Genomic DNA, 13,786 nt, shown 5'->3' with positions numbered 1-13,786 from the left:
CTCACCATCATTCACGCACAGACTGAAGACCATGGTCCGACATGTGGCGAGAATGTTGAAAAACTGTACAGGTAAGGAGGGCACCACACCAATTGAAACCGGGGAGTCATCACAGACCCCCGTAGTTCCCTTTGTGGATGAGACGGACATGCTACCAGTAACAAGCTTCATCTTTGATACAACAGAAGCTGTGAAAAATATCCTGCAAGAACAGACAAAAAGCATTGTGCCGATTAGTTATAACGTTAAGATTTCCGATGAAGAATGCCAAGCGTTTGAGTCCGGCTCCTCTGAGGACGCAAACAAGATGGCTTTTTCGATAGTCAAACAAATAATTGAAGACCTTAAAATCGAATCAGATGGTTCACTGCCGGAATCAGTGGCTGAATCTATAAAGTTATCCTATTGGAAAACAGTGGAAGATAAACTTAAGGCTTTTTTTGCAGTAAAATTTGCCATGGGGTCACTACTCCGCCTTGTGACACAACTGAGGCATAAGTATAATTGCGTCTCAGAAGAAAAGAGGTCTCTGAGCCACCTAATGGAGGAGGCTGATCTGGTGGTGAAGGCCATCATCTCATTAAATGCAGAAGACATAAATAAGGGCACGGAAGACGAGTGCCCATACGAGAGAATCGCAGAGGTAATATCCAGCGGACAACACAACACAGCTTCCATTGAACTCGGTGATATTGTCTCACAGCATCTTAAGCAGGACCCCTCTTCAGACTTCCGGTTTGAGATACAGGGAGAAGTTGACAGCTTTATGAGGCAGATACGCAATTGGCTCAACCGGCAGCTAAAGCTCCACAAGAAGAAGGGGGACCACGCAAGTCTGGCTGTGAAGGAAATCAGGGGAGTAGTCAGCAGGCGATCGTCCGCAGAGGTCCCCTCAGTCATAGAAAGTGGCTGTGTGACACCTGGGTCAGGATCAGCTTCTGTTGCTCCGGAGGTCGCTGTAAGTGTTGAGGCTGGTGACACGTTGGTGGTTGAACCAGAACCACGTTCCACCCCCATACAGTCCGTCAAGTCACCTAGGGACACTTTGGTGGTTGAAGCCGAACCACTTGTCAGCCCTGTTCAGTCCTTTGAGTCATTAATCAGAGACGAAGCTGGTGACAGTTTGGTGGTTGAAGCAGAACCATCTTCCACCCCCATTCAGTCCATCGAGTCACCAATCCGAAATGTGTCTGGTGACACTTTGATGGATATAGTAGAATCCCCTTCCACCCCCATTCAGTCCGGCAAGTCACCAAGCCGAGATGAGTCTGGTGACACTTTGATGCTCGTAGGAGGACCACCTTCCATCCCCGTTCAGTCCGTCGTGTCACCCATCAGAGATGAGGCTGGTGAAGCTTTAGGTGAGACCGCAGAACCAGCAGCCGGTCAGTGGAACGAAATGAGCTGCAAGGTTATGGCGATTGCACTCTTTCAAAAAATCATGCAAAGTCAGTTACATTTGAATGTTAGTCTGACTTGCAAAGACATTGAAACCATCAGTGGGAAACTGGGGAAGTTGCTATGTGAACAGATGGCAGGAACTAACGTTGCTGTCAAACCAAGCGGCCATCGTATCAAAAGGGTGGCCAAGGCGGTGCGCAAGGAGTTGTGCAAGAAGACAGGTGACGCAGGGATCTTGCAGATGTGCCTGCTGTCCCGGGATGTATCTATTTACAGATACATAACTGAGACAATCAAAAAGCATCTGGTGATGCAAAGAGTAATCTTTGGCGGTTTCAAGGCAAAAATACACGCGTAGTAACTGAAATGACATAGGGTTTACTCCGAGAGGCTTCGGTTCGCCCACATTTTAAACCTTAATGAAAAAAAACCTAAGTACGCTTTGGACGCAAAGAGTAATCTTTGGCGGTTTCAAAGCGTTAGGACAAACATACACAAAAATACACACATAGTAACTGAAACGGCATAGGGTTTACTCCGAGAGGCTTTGGTTCGCCCACATTTTAAACCTTAATGAAAAAAAACCTAAGTACCAAAAAGACAAAAAGTCTGGTGGGTCACTCTGTACTACTACCCTCTGAGTTCGTCTGGTCGCACAGAGGAACCAGAGTTCCTGGTTGACCCCCACTGCTAATGTTTTTATTATTACTAGGGCCCAAGCAGCAACAGCATCTGGTGGTGCCACATGAAAAGACCAGCATGAACAGATTCTTCTCACGTCTCTTAAAGACTGTGGCCAAGTCATTCACCGCTGCTTTGCACGCAAACAGTAATCTTTGGCGGGTTCGAGGTGGTGGTTAGGACAAACCACACAAAATACACGTGAGTGAACTTAAAATGACATAGGGTTTACTCGAGAGTAGTCCGCCGTTCGCCCCACATTTTAAACTAATGAAAAAAAGAAAAGCCGGAAGTTGCCCGCAATGGTCGAGGCAGAACGCCACCCACTAGAAGCGGGTCGCCTGTTCCGAGGTTTCGGCCTCTTAAAAAGGAGTTTTCCTTGCCGCTTGTCGCAAGTCTGCTTCCATGGTGAATTGTTGGGTCTCTGTAAATAATTGTATAACAGTACAGTCTAAAATTTGACTGACAATAGTGTGTTATAGGCCACACAGGTGCCTCAGTGTTCTAACATCCACTGTGGCCTTGCAATTATAGGTGAGAGTTCAAATCCAGCCTTGTGACCCCTCTTGGCTGTGAGGAGTACAGAGTGACTCAACTGTGTTGCTGTGGGTTTTCTCCAGAAGCTTTGGTTTCCCCACGTTTAAAAAACAAATCCAAATGAATCCACCCTCTCTCTCTCTCTCTCTCTCTCTCTCTCTCTCTCTCTATCTCTCCTTTTTCCTCTCTCTCTTCAGCTATAAATATCCATTAAAGGAGAAAAAAACATTAATAAACTAAATAAAAATAATAGAAGAATAAACAATTGGTCTGATAAGAGTCCCTCCCTGAACACAACGACAAGCCTTATATGGCAATACTCTAGTAATTTTCATTACATTTGTGTGGGGTAACGTACGTGTGAAGTGCTGGAGCACAACTCGACCGCAGCACGCCCTGACGGACCTGAAACACAATTATTGACTGACGTTAGCAGGTCATACCTAGCAGGTTAATGCACAGAACGCTCGAGATACAAAAAAGTCATTATGGTATAATTTACTATAATATAAACATTATAATTGTCAGTTTATAATTAGTTTAAAGTAGAATGTGTTTTCTTTTGTGACTGAAAAGTAATTGTCTTATCTAAAAATATCAAAATAAAAGAGTCTGTATTTCTGTAGCTGTTAAATAAAGGATAAAAGTGTTACATATTCAAATAAATGAGAAATATCATCATCTCAAAGGGTTTCTTCAGCCATCTTCTTCTAGACTTAACTCTATTCATAATAATGGAAACATTACTTTATTACTCTTTTCAAAAGGAATATTATTACTTTACTTATTACTCCCTGCCAATGAATTTGTTAAAATCACAGTAATGGACACACAGACATTAGCAGCATACAGAATGTATTCATTCAAACTTACACAGATTCTGTTTTCCATCATCAGAACAGGTCTACACCTATCTCTGCACTCGTTTTTGCTCTGTACAAATTCAGATTACATCAAAGGTACAATTCAATGGGTTTATTGGGTTTTATTTTTGGGTAATTGTCATCATGTTAATTGGCCTGCTAGCTAATGTTAGCTGCCATGTACTCAGACATTGCCCATATTTCTGTGAGTGATGTGCACACCCTTCATCGGTCAAGAAAGCATATATGGTAACTTCCACAGACTACAAAATTGGCGCCCCCACGTCTCCAGACACTCAGCGAAGGTCAGGCTATGTCACAGGTAGCATTGCTATGGCCTCTGACCAATCACAAGTTAGCCAGAGCATCTTTGCAAGCTTTGTTTTCTCCTGATAACAAAACAGTTATTTCTTTTTCCAACCATTATCAGCCCCCACATGTTTACTATGTGGACAATACATTTGTGTTATTTGCGGCTGTCTTGTTTGAGGAACAGTGTTTGTACATGATTACAACATCAGAGTCTTGCATATTTTTTATCTGTGGATCATAAGAACACAGTCTGGGGTATATGCGGAGAGCACGACGTAATTACTTTATCATCTCAAGGAAATAAAACACTTCCAGAGCCGCCCTGCCCGCTTCAGCTGCTCTCATCAACATGCAGATCCGTCCTGCTGCAATCACGCTCACCCCTCCATCATCTGCACAGCCTACCCTAATACAGCTGGATACTGCAGTAATTACAGCTCTTAAAGCTGCTGTTTACATCGCTGAGAGGGTGTAGAGGTGAATAATTGAGGGATTTAAGCCACCAAGATGGTCAACACGCCAAGAGGAGGAAGAAAGAGAAGCAGAATCAATATACTGTAATGACAGGAAGAAAGGATGACTGATAGTGTCTGATCTCAGCGAGCTTTCTGTTTCATTATGGGATCATCAGGCTTCATTGTTGTATGTTAATGTGACCTATAGATCGACCCTCAGATTGCCCATTCGGTCATTCATAAAACAAAGAAAAACAAAGGCAAAGAGACTCCAATAAAGTTTAAATTATTCATCTGCAGGGAAGTGGTGCTGCAGTAACTCTGTATTTGCCGGCAGCACTGTGGTGATTTACTCCCGCACAGGCTCAATCCATCGGCTGTTATGACACTGCTGTAAAATAAATGGGCAATGTTGCGCATTCATTCCACATCCAAATACAATCTCTTGCATATACCTGGTGATACAGCGGTAAACAGTAATAATGGACGATGTCTGATGTTACTGGAAAAGAGAAGGTTACTTACTGTTAGTGAACCTGCAGCCTATCCAGCATTCATCATGCAGGACCTTTGTTTCAGTTGGGGCTCGTTGTGGTTGCACGTTATTTTAAAGTACTGTGTTTTGAATTGGCATTGCAGTCCAAATAAATCAAGATGTGTTCTACAGATCTACAGTATTAACACCTCTTTCTTTTGTGGCCACTTTAGCTTTTGTTCAATGTATATGGCAATGTTGTTGGTCCTCTTTAAACCAGACTGAAATAACTCAACTGTTCGTACAGACCTTTGTGTTCCCCAGAGGAAGAATCCTTTTAACTCAGGTGGTTCCTGTAACACCACCAGCAGGTTAAAGTTTTCACTTATCCTGTGAAATCCTGTGTCCTACTGGATTTGATTTGGTACAGATATCCACAGTGTGTCAGGGAATGTAACCTACTGATACTGGTGCTCCCCTGACTTTCTCTCTCGCCTGCAAAACTATTGAAATTAACATCAGCCTCAGCTTTATTGAGTGTTAAGAGCTAATTTGCTAATGTTGCTATGCTAACATGCTAAAATGCTAAATAAGAGGGTGATTGTGTTAAAAAAAAAAGCATTAGTTGGCATTGTCACTGTGCAAGTTCAGTATTATCATGTTCAATCATCTTTTTTAAAACACATTTTCTTAATTGTATTGTATCTTGTAAAAGGGAAGTATAAAGACTTCTATTACTGAGGCCTGTATGATTAATTATTGATTATGTTTTAAGTCATGCCTTGTCTTTAGCAGTGTTTCTCTAGGATATTAAATAAATGAATAAAGTGTATGAAATATAAAGATGAACGCTGCTGCCAGAAAAAAGTGACAGCATGAAATGAAATGAGTTCAGTTTTTTTAATAATTGCTTCAATTATCTCACAAATTGTTGGTTGATTTATATATTTTCTCCCAATTTATTCATGTTTATTTATTTCATAATGTCTTTATTCATTTAACTGACATCGAATACTTTGGTGCTCCATATCTTTATCTTTACTCAGTATATTATTTGTATTCTACTAATTTAAATATGCATATTAAACATGCATGAATACACATCATATGCTAAATGTGCTGTGCCTGAGCAGAATTGATAGTTTTCATTATCAACAAGCACTACTGGCACTAGGAGGAAATACAAAGCAGTTAAATGTACTTTAAAGAGGTGCACACAGCGGACTGTTAGCGGCTCTTTAGCTTCGACCACAGTGTGAATAGATACAAACTAAAGGAACACAAAGAAGTGAGTTACATGATCCCATGAGCTGCACCACAGATGAAATGTGTTGATTTGGCACATGGAAGGTTTTTCAAAAGGTCACCTTAGAAAATGATAAATTCAAGTTTTCTCCAGGAATAAACAGAGCTGTGTTCCCATTAACTGCACACTGCCTACAGATGAGACTGAATCTCTTATCGCAATTTAAATTCCAGTTGGCGGTAGATTAGCCGATCCTTATGATGTTGTGGTTTTCTTTGATATCGCTGAAGATGCAGAAGATGTCAGTTATCAAGTGTGGCTCTGCATGATCACAACCAATAAGGGGAGATTTGAATGAATCAAGCAGGGATCACTGATCTGAGGCGGCTGAATCATCTCGGGAGTGTTTAAACAGGCACAGAGGGTAAGTGGATCTTCACAGAGACTCCCTTTGATATCCTTTGCTCCTGTATGCTTCACAGCTTTACATGTTTCCCTCAACTCTGGTTTGAGTGTTAACAGCCATCAGAAATGTCAGTACTGACAGATGTGTTACTATCTCCCACACTGCGGTTTGAACGAGGAGATATAAAAGATGCAAATGTATGTAAATTGTCCTGGTTGTTGAGGGGGTCTTTGCCGTGTGTCGGCTTCATTTAACCAAAAAAATAAATAAAAGAGCTTAGTGGTTTGAAAAAGACTTCAACAAATGTGATTTTTCTTTCACTGTAGAGTCCTTCAGACATGTAAATTTAAGGACAAATTGGTTCACGAGCAGAATCAGAGTGTCTCCTGTTAACATTTATTAATTTGATGATTCATCTGTAAAACAGAAAAACATGATCTTTTGAAAAATAAAAAATAAAATTATTTTTTATTTTTTATTTTCATTAAACAGAATATTGTCGATAACCAAACAACCACAATATGGGTAAAATCTGAATATTTCTGTGGCTTTATCACTCACAACATCACTGTTATTCACCAACACTACAGTTACACTGAACAAACTTCAACTTTAAACCAGTGCATCAAAAACTAAACACTCCTTAAAGGATAAAATCATTGTTTTGTATTCTTTTTCTTACTGTCAACAAATCCCATGAAAAGACCAAATTCATCCGTCCTATCGCCAAAGTATAAGACTTCCCTAACCTGCCTGTGGCCTCAGTTCCAAGCCCACTGGTTCCAACTGAAGATGTCAATATAAGACACAAAAGCAGGTCACAAATGCATAGTTTCAGTTTTAAATAAGGCTCAGTAATTTCCTAAAAACAGCTGGGCACTGAAGTTTTTAGCAAACGTTACTCAAAATAGTGCATTTGCTAGGGACTATTTTCAGCAGCAGGATGCTGTATGTGGGTCTGACTCAAAATAACCTACAGTGTGTTTGTGCCAATTAAGGAATATGTCACTGAGTGCAGCACTGTGACTCAATGCAGGGTTTTGTTGTTGTTTATAGCTTTGGGACAATAATGGAGCTCTAGGACACAGAGGAACAAGATCAGCCTTAGGATACACAGACAACAGTCATTAGATGGAGCAATTAATTCTTTCTTTTGGCCGTTGTGTGGGATTTGATGAAGGACATCGCAGAATATCACCGCCCTTAAGTCTCACACGCATTTAAAATGACGAACATTACCGTAGTAAATTGAATTAATTTCAGTAAAATGGGCAGCAGTAGTGGATTTGCTCACAGGAGTTTGTCAGTGCCAGTTTTTGCCACTGACCAATAGCAGGTTTGTCCAAAATGGAGGATGCTGTTGTAGCTTAGCTGTGTTACACCCTCCAGTCTAATCTAATCAGAGTATAAACTGCTCCACAAACAGTGAGACCGCTTTCAGATGCATCATTTGAATAAACTGTGTGAACTTATTGTCCCGCTAGCAACAAAGCTAACAAGCTCGCTAAGTGACAGTCAGCAAGCTCATGACCTCTGAGAGTGTTCAAAAAGTTTTCCATTTAGTGAAATGGCAACAACAATATTGTGACTGACGAAGGCTAGCAGGTTCCCGGCTGTCTAGCTGGCCATATTCTTAATGAAGATACATGGATGAATTTAGTTTTTAAGCTTTTAAATGTGAGATAAACCAAAATGTTGTGATATTCTTGTTCTGCTGCTTGGAAATGGTTTGGAAAAACATAAAAAGTACACTGAGGCTGAAGGTCAAACATCTGTTTCCTTGCTGGCATAAATCCCTGTTTACCTCAGTGCACTTGCTGCTAACGCTATACCGAAAACCTAACCTAACCCTAACCCGAAAAACTCAAATGTTAAACATTTTATTTTGCTGTGCTCAGCCTGCAACATTATCAGGCTGTCAGAGGAACCTGTAGAGCTCCTCTCAGCAATCAAACACAGCACTGCAGTCAGTTCTGCTGCAGGCGGAAGGACAGTCGCTATGTCTTCTTCACCAAACGATGAACTCTCTGAAAGCTATGATGTGGCAAAGACAACAATGTGTGGCATCAGCTGTTGTGAGGTGGGGGGAAAAAAGAAAACAAACAAAGGGTTGAATAATGCACTTTGAAGTTTTAGCAACTTTTGTCATTAAAATCCCATCTGTGCTTTGGGGTCTTGCAGAGAGACGGCGGCGTGTGTTTGATAAACAGCTGCTGTCGATCCTCTTTCTGCTTCTCAGCACTCTTTACACATGAGCTGAATTAACACATGGGGGGATTTGCTTCATTTTCAAGTGTTAATATCAGGCTGTTTTCATTACATCCGTGTCTGCTTGACACTTTGTCTCGGATTATCTTTCCGTCTCATTCTGATCATCTCTCTGCTTTCCATAGAGTCACAATCCACCTGTCATACCGAAGCAGATTAGCATTTCAAAAACACATTAACTGCCTCTGCGTGCAGTGAACGAGGTGACAGACAGCCACACTGTTACAGAGCCTGTGTGCTGCCAGTGTTAAAAGCTTTACTCTTCAGAGACATTTAGAGAGCTGGCAGAGGAAGATCCCAGCAGGCGGCATACAGCAGGGAAGAGAAAACTTTTATAATAAAGTGAACAACCTGTACAAGCCTTTTATGAAAAGCTTGCAAAGTATCGGAAACTAAAAACATTCAATGCTCATGGAGGTATTTTTGTTCCCAGCTTTTCATGTTAAAACTGAAAGAACTGACAAAAGAAAAGAGTATGAGAAGATGAAAAAAATAGTAAAAATGAAAATGATTTGGAAAACTAATCCCTACTGTCTGAAAAGTCTCCACGTCTCTCAACCGGTAGCTGCAGTGTACCATTTCTCAAACACTACAAATGTGCTGATGGCGATGTGCGTGATTGGAGTGCGACTGCGAAGTCATTGAAGATGACACCTTAATTCCGTTGTAGCACATTGCTGCCGAAAGAAAATCACTCATAAAAATGTTTGATTCACATGCCAACTGGAGTTATATCACCAAACAATGTCCTGGTTTTGCTGGATGTATACAGGCTGCAAGGACAAGTATGCAAGCTCACACAAGTTTTCCTTAAACGGGGCTTTGAGGCTCCACAGCCTCCAAAGAGTTCGTACTGTTATTCCCCCAAAGCACTGCACACAACATAAAGGCATTGCACATGAACACACCACCAAACATAAGCTCTTACATAAGTACTCTTCCTGAGGGCCTAATTACAGGTCAAACATTTCCATCCATTCACTGTCCTCATAGGTGCATCAGCCAAATGTCACGATTGCAAAAAACCCAGATTCACTGAAATAAAGTTGTGTTTGAATACTCTGAATCTACCCTTAAAATCAACATTCTGTTTCCCTTAGGAGTTTTTTCAATATGACCGAGTGACGTTAGTTAAGAGATTGCAGTAGACATTACTTCCACATGTACATTTTTGAATATTTACACTTTTTGAAACAAGGATATCAACATCTTGTTCTGTTGCCTTTTTGTATCAGTATATTCACAATTTACAGTAAAAGATAAAACTGTGTGCATTGTTCCTTTTTTGCTTTCCATATTCTGTGAGCCTCAGGCGCAGTCTTTCAGTGGCTCTGAGGGCAGTGTAAAGTCCTGAGGCGTGAACAGGACATCCCCCTGTCCTGCACCCTCTGCTCCTAAATCCTCCAGTCATCAGGGTCATCAGGCCTCCGGTTAAATGAAATACTCCTTTGGGTTTTCACAGGGAGACATTCTGTCGAGTCGCCTGGTTGTTGAAAGGGAAGTCTGGGCTGTCCTCCTGTTTGACCTCCCTTCACTTCCTGGGTTCCGATATGTCTCTTTTCTTCCGGTTAGAGGAATCTGGCAGTTATCGCCAGGCCAGTCACAATTCACAAAGATGACCACTGCTATGACACCTGCAAGGTAGAGGACGTTTACTCTGAGATATGTTATACTTGTTTGATTTCTTAGGAGATTGATGAGAAGATGAGATCTCAGTTGAAATGACACAATTGAATGAAACAACTGCGTGCATGGTTTAGCTATTAATCACACACACCTAACAGACACTGATTTTCTCTGAATGATCACCTTATTATTTTACATTAGTGTTTTAATTTCACTATCTCCTGGAAAAATCATTGTTTTGTCGACATTGCAGTGCAGGATGACGATTAATGAGGCTCAGATTACAGCGTGGTACTGTTGTAATAAAGGTTTTTCAAATCATTTTGAACTTCCTGTTGCTACAGATTACCTGAATACGCTCACGTTAAATCTCTGAAAATGAAACGAACTGAGCCCGAAGGCTGTGTAGGAGGTGGGAAAACTAAATTCTACAAAGTATAAAATGGTGAAGCTTTATAGTTAATGTAAAGTCTCACAGTAAAACATACTGATGTGGACCTACGGACCAGCTGAGACCATACTGTGACTCAGCTGTGACCTTTGTGTGTTCATCTTTCTGCATGTTGAAAGACGCTGACGTTCTGCAGAGTGAATCTATCAAGATGGACTAAGTATCTCCGCCCCCCCATGCAAGTTCTTTTGCCCTGCTGTCTGGTTGTTTTACTAATCTAACTTCAGCACATAGTGAGCCCGAATCTCACATATTTGGACTCTTGTGTTCAGCACATTTCATTATCCAGAGAAAGTTTCATCTAATTGGAATTCCAAAATACAGCTGAAATCAATTTCGCACTATATTACTTTAGTTTGCATTTGAAGAGAGTGTGAAAGTTTCTCCATCAGCAAGTCATTTCAGCGGAGGTTTAATTAGTTCAGCTGTCCTTTGTGCTCTGAGACGCAGAGTCACAGAGATTTAATGGACACTGTTAAATGACTTCTGACTCTCGCACTTTTTTTCTATCAGCATGCTTATAGGAACCATTCAATCTTCACTTTGAATCAATCTAGATGGGCAGGAGAGCAAAAACATTTAGCGGACACGTTTTACTCGATGGAATTTTTTTCTTACCTTTACTGGCTTTCAGCACAATATCACTCATGGGTAAAATATTGAGTGTAGTCTCTGACACGACCGTTAAAAGTCCAATACAAACATCATAAAACAAGGTGAAACAGCTTCCAGTACAGTGAAAAATGGTGAAACAGTTCAGTACCTCCAATCAGAGCCGAGTCAGTCCTGATGGCATTGACTAAAGGTTGACCTGAACCCACTGAACCAGACTGGTCTACAGCAGAGAAAGAGACAGGTAGAAGAAATGAAAGGTTAGAGGATAGAAGATAAAAAGCAAAATATGAGAGAGAAGAAAATGAAAAACCGAAGAATTAGAAGAGAAGACGTCGTGAAGAATAACAGAAAACCAGAAATGGTGGGGACACAGTGTGATAAGAAAACAAGAGAAAAAGAATAATAAGGTCAGAATAGAAAAGAGAGACAACATCACAATATCATCGTTCAGAGCAGACAGGGGGGGCAGCAGCAGCTCCCCCAACGACTCTATTCAAGCAACAAGAAACTGGATGAAAACAAGACCAGAGGAAGGAACTGCGACTGGAAGCTCCTCTCTGTGGTCCAAATTAATTATCTCATCAAGCACACTGTCAGGACTCTTCTCAACAAGGTGAACATACTTAATGAGCCTGTTATGCAGTTTGAAATGGAAGCTGCTACTGAGAATAGACACGCAGAAACAAAAGGGGGAAAACAAAGGAAATTACATGCTCACAGATTTCTATGCATGCGTCGTTCCCAGGGGCACAGTTCAACAGCTAACTCTTGTTTTTTTATTTCTGTCAGGCTTTTAGCCGACACTACTACACATTTAACAAAACATAATGTGGAAAACGGGTCAGCAGTTATTGGGCATTTAGGGCAAAGAGAAGAGCAGTGACATTTAAAATGAGAGGGCAAAAGCCTCCTCTGAGTGACCTTTTTTCAGAGGGGGGGGGGTTGGCACTTTTCTCCCGTTAGTCGTGTTGTCAAATATTAATGCATTAATGCAACTCCCGTCTGCTGTGAACAGCCGTAGGTGATTTGAGGGAGCGTAGGCGATTCTTTCCTTTCATTTAAGAAGCACTTGGGGAAACACTTGGGCTTTTTTCTGATCAACAAACTTCACAGTCATGGACGCATTAACCTGAGGGGGTGCTGGGGCAAAGATTTGTCATTGGAAACTTTCAAAAAATACTTGGCAAACCTCAACCAATCAGATCAACAAATCATATAACGTTGTCAAACTCTTATTGAAGCCAGTCGGGAGAAGAATGAAAACATCTTTTTAAGTCTTCAGTGCCATTCTTTGCTCTTCTTTCAATGAAGAAATATTCTCCAGTTGTGATATAACTGATGCTAGCAGCATCTACACTAACCTCTTTAGCAGCTGCCATTGTTGTTTTCGGGCAGTCACTTTTCACACACTGCAAGGACTCTGATTGCTCTACAGCACTGTGGTTCAGACATGCAAGCGAGTAGCTTGAGACCTGGCAATATGGATTCTTACGTGAGTCCAGCGGCCTCGCAAGGTTATAATTCCCCTCGGCTGCAGGTTTTCACTGTATTTAAAGCAGCTGTAATCAATATTTTTATGAAATATCAAATAACAATGTGAAAACAAAGAGGCAACGTAAAAGGGGACGCCTGTAGTGATAAATCTACAGATAATAACGTATCAACTGAATCTGCAGCCCCCCCAGGCTTTATGGAGCTTTTTGGAGTTTCAGCTCATTGTTGTTCTGTCAGCCCACAACTTTACTATTTCGATTCACTCACCGCTCTCATAGCACTGTTTTCTGCCGCAGCAGGTGATGAAATGTCAATATTGTGTTATGATATAACTTCAATCTCACCTGCTCTCTGCCAAAAGGTACATTGAAAATTCCTTACAAACTGACTCCGAACAAACTTTTAAACCCAAAACCTCCTCTCACACTACAGGAACTAAAAACAATAAGGAGTGCATTAAATCTCTCTCACGGTGCTCCAACTGTTTGTCAAGTAAAACTTTTCAACCTCATCTACAAACCTGATTCCTCCCCTCTCCTACCTGACAGGTGGTGTGTGTTCTCTGCTGCGTAGGGATTGGCTGCAGCCGAGGACCCGCAATTGGACTGAAGTAAAGGTCCGGTGATGATGACAGGGCTGGTGTCCGGGTGGAGCAGAGCAGCTTTCAGAGGGATGATGGAGTTAAACTGGACCACAGAGAGACAGCCGGTGAAACCGAGAGACACCAACCTGGCCAGGTCTGGATCCATCTCATCAGACTCTGAAAAAAGGAGCATGAGAGCGAGGCTTTGACCGACGCACAAAACTACACTGGAAGAAGAAATCATTTTCTTGAAACAAAAGCAGTTGTTGATTGTTTCTGGGATCATGTGACAGTTTATTAAAATAATTAATTAAAAAAATATTTGCTTTCTTGCCAAATGGTAGAGGAGAAGATTGATACTACTACCTTCCCT

General features: G+C 41.3%; 1 pseudogene; it reads right to left on the bottom strand.

Annotated features, from left to right (window-relative positions):
- The window catches only part of LOC118334800, a 344,242-nt pseudogene that overhangs the window by 11,107 nt on the left and 319,349 nt on the right, over window positions 1-13,786 (bottom strand).

This window comes from Morone saxatilis, unplaced genomic scaffold, assembly GCF_004916995.1.
Source record: "Morone saxatilis isolate NCDOM2014 unplaced genomic scaffold, NCSU_SB_2.0 Contig23, whole genome shotgun sequence".
In the NCBI taxonomy this organism is placed as follows: Eukaryota; Metazoa; Chordata; class Actinopteri; family Moronidae; genus Morone; species Morone saxatilis.
The sequence above is the reverse complement of the archived record's forward strand: the minus strand, read 5'-3'. Positions and strand labels throughout refer to the sequence as shown.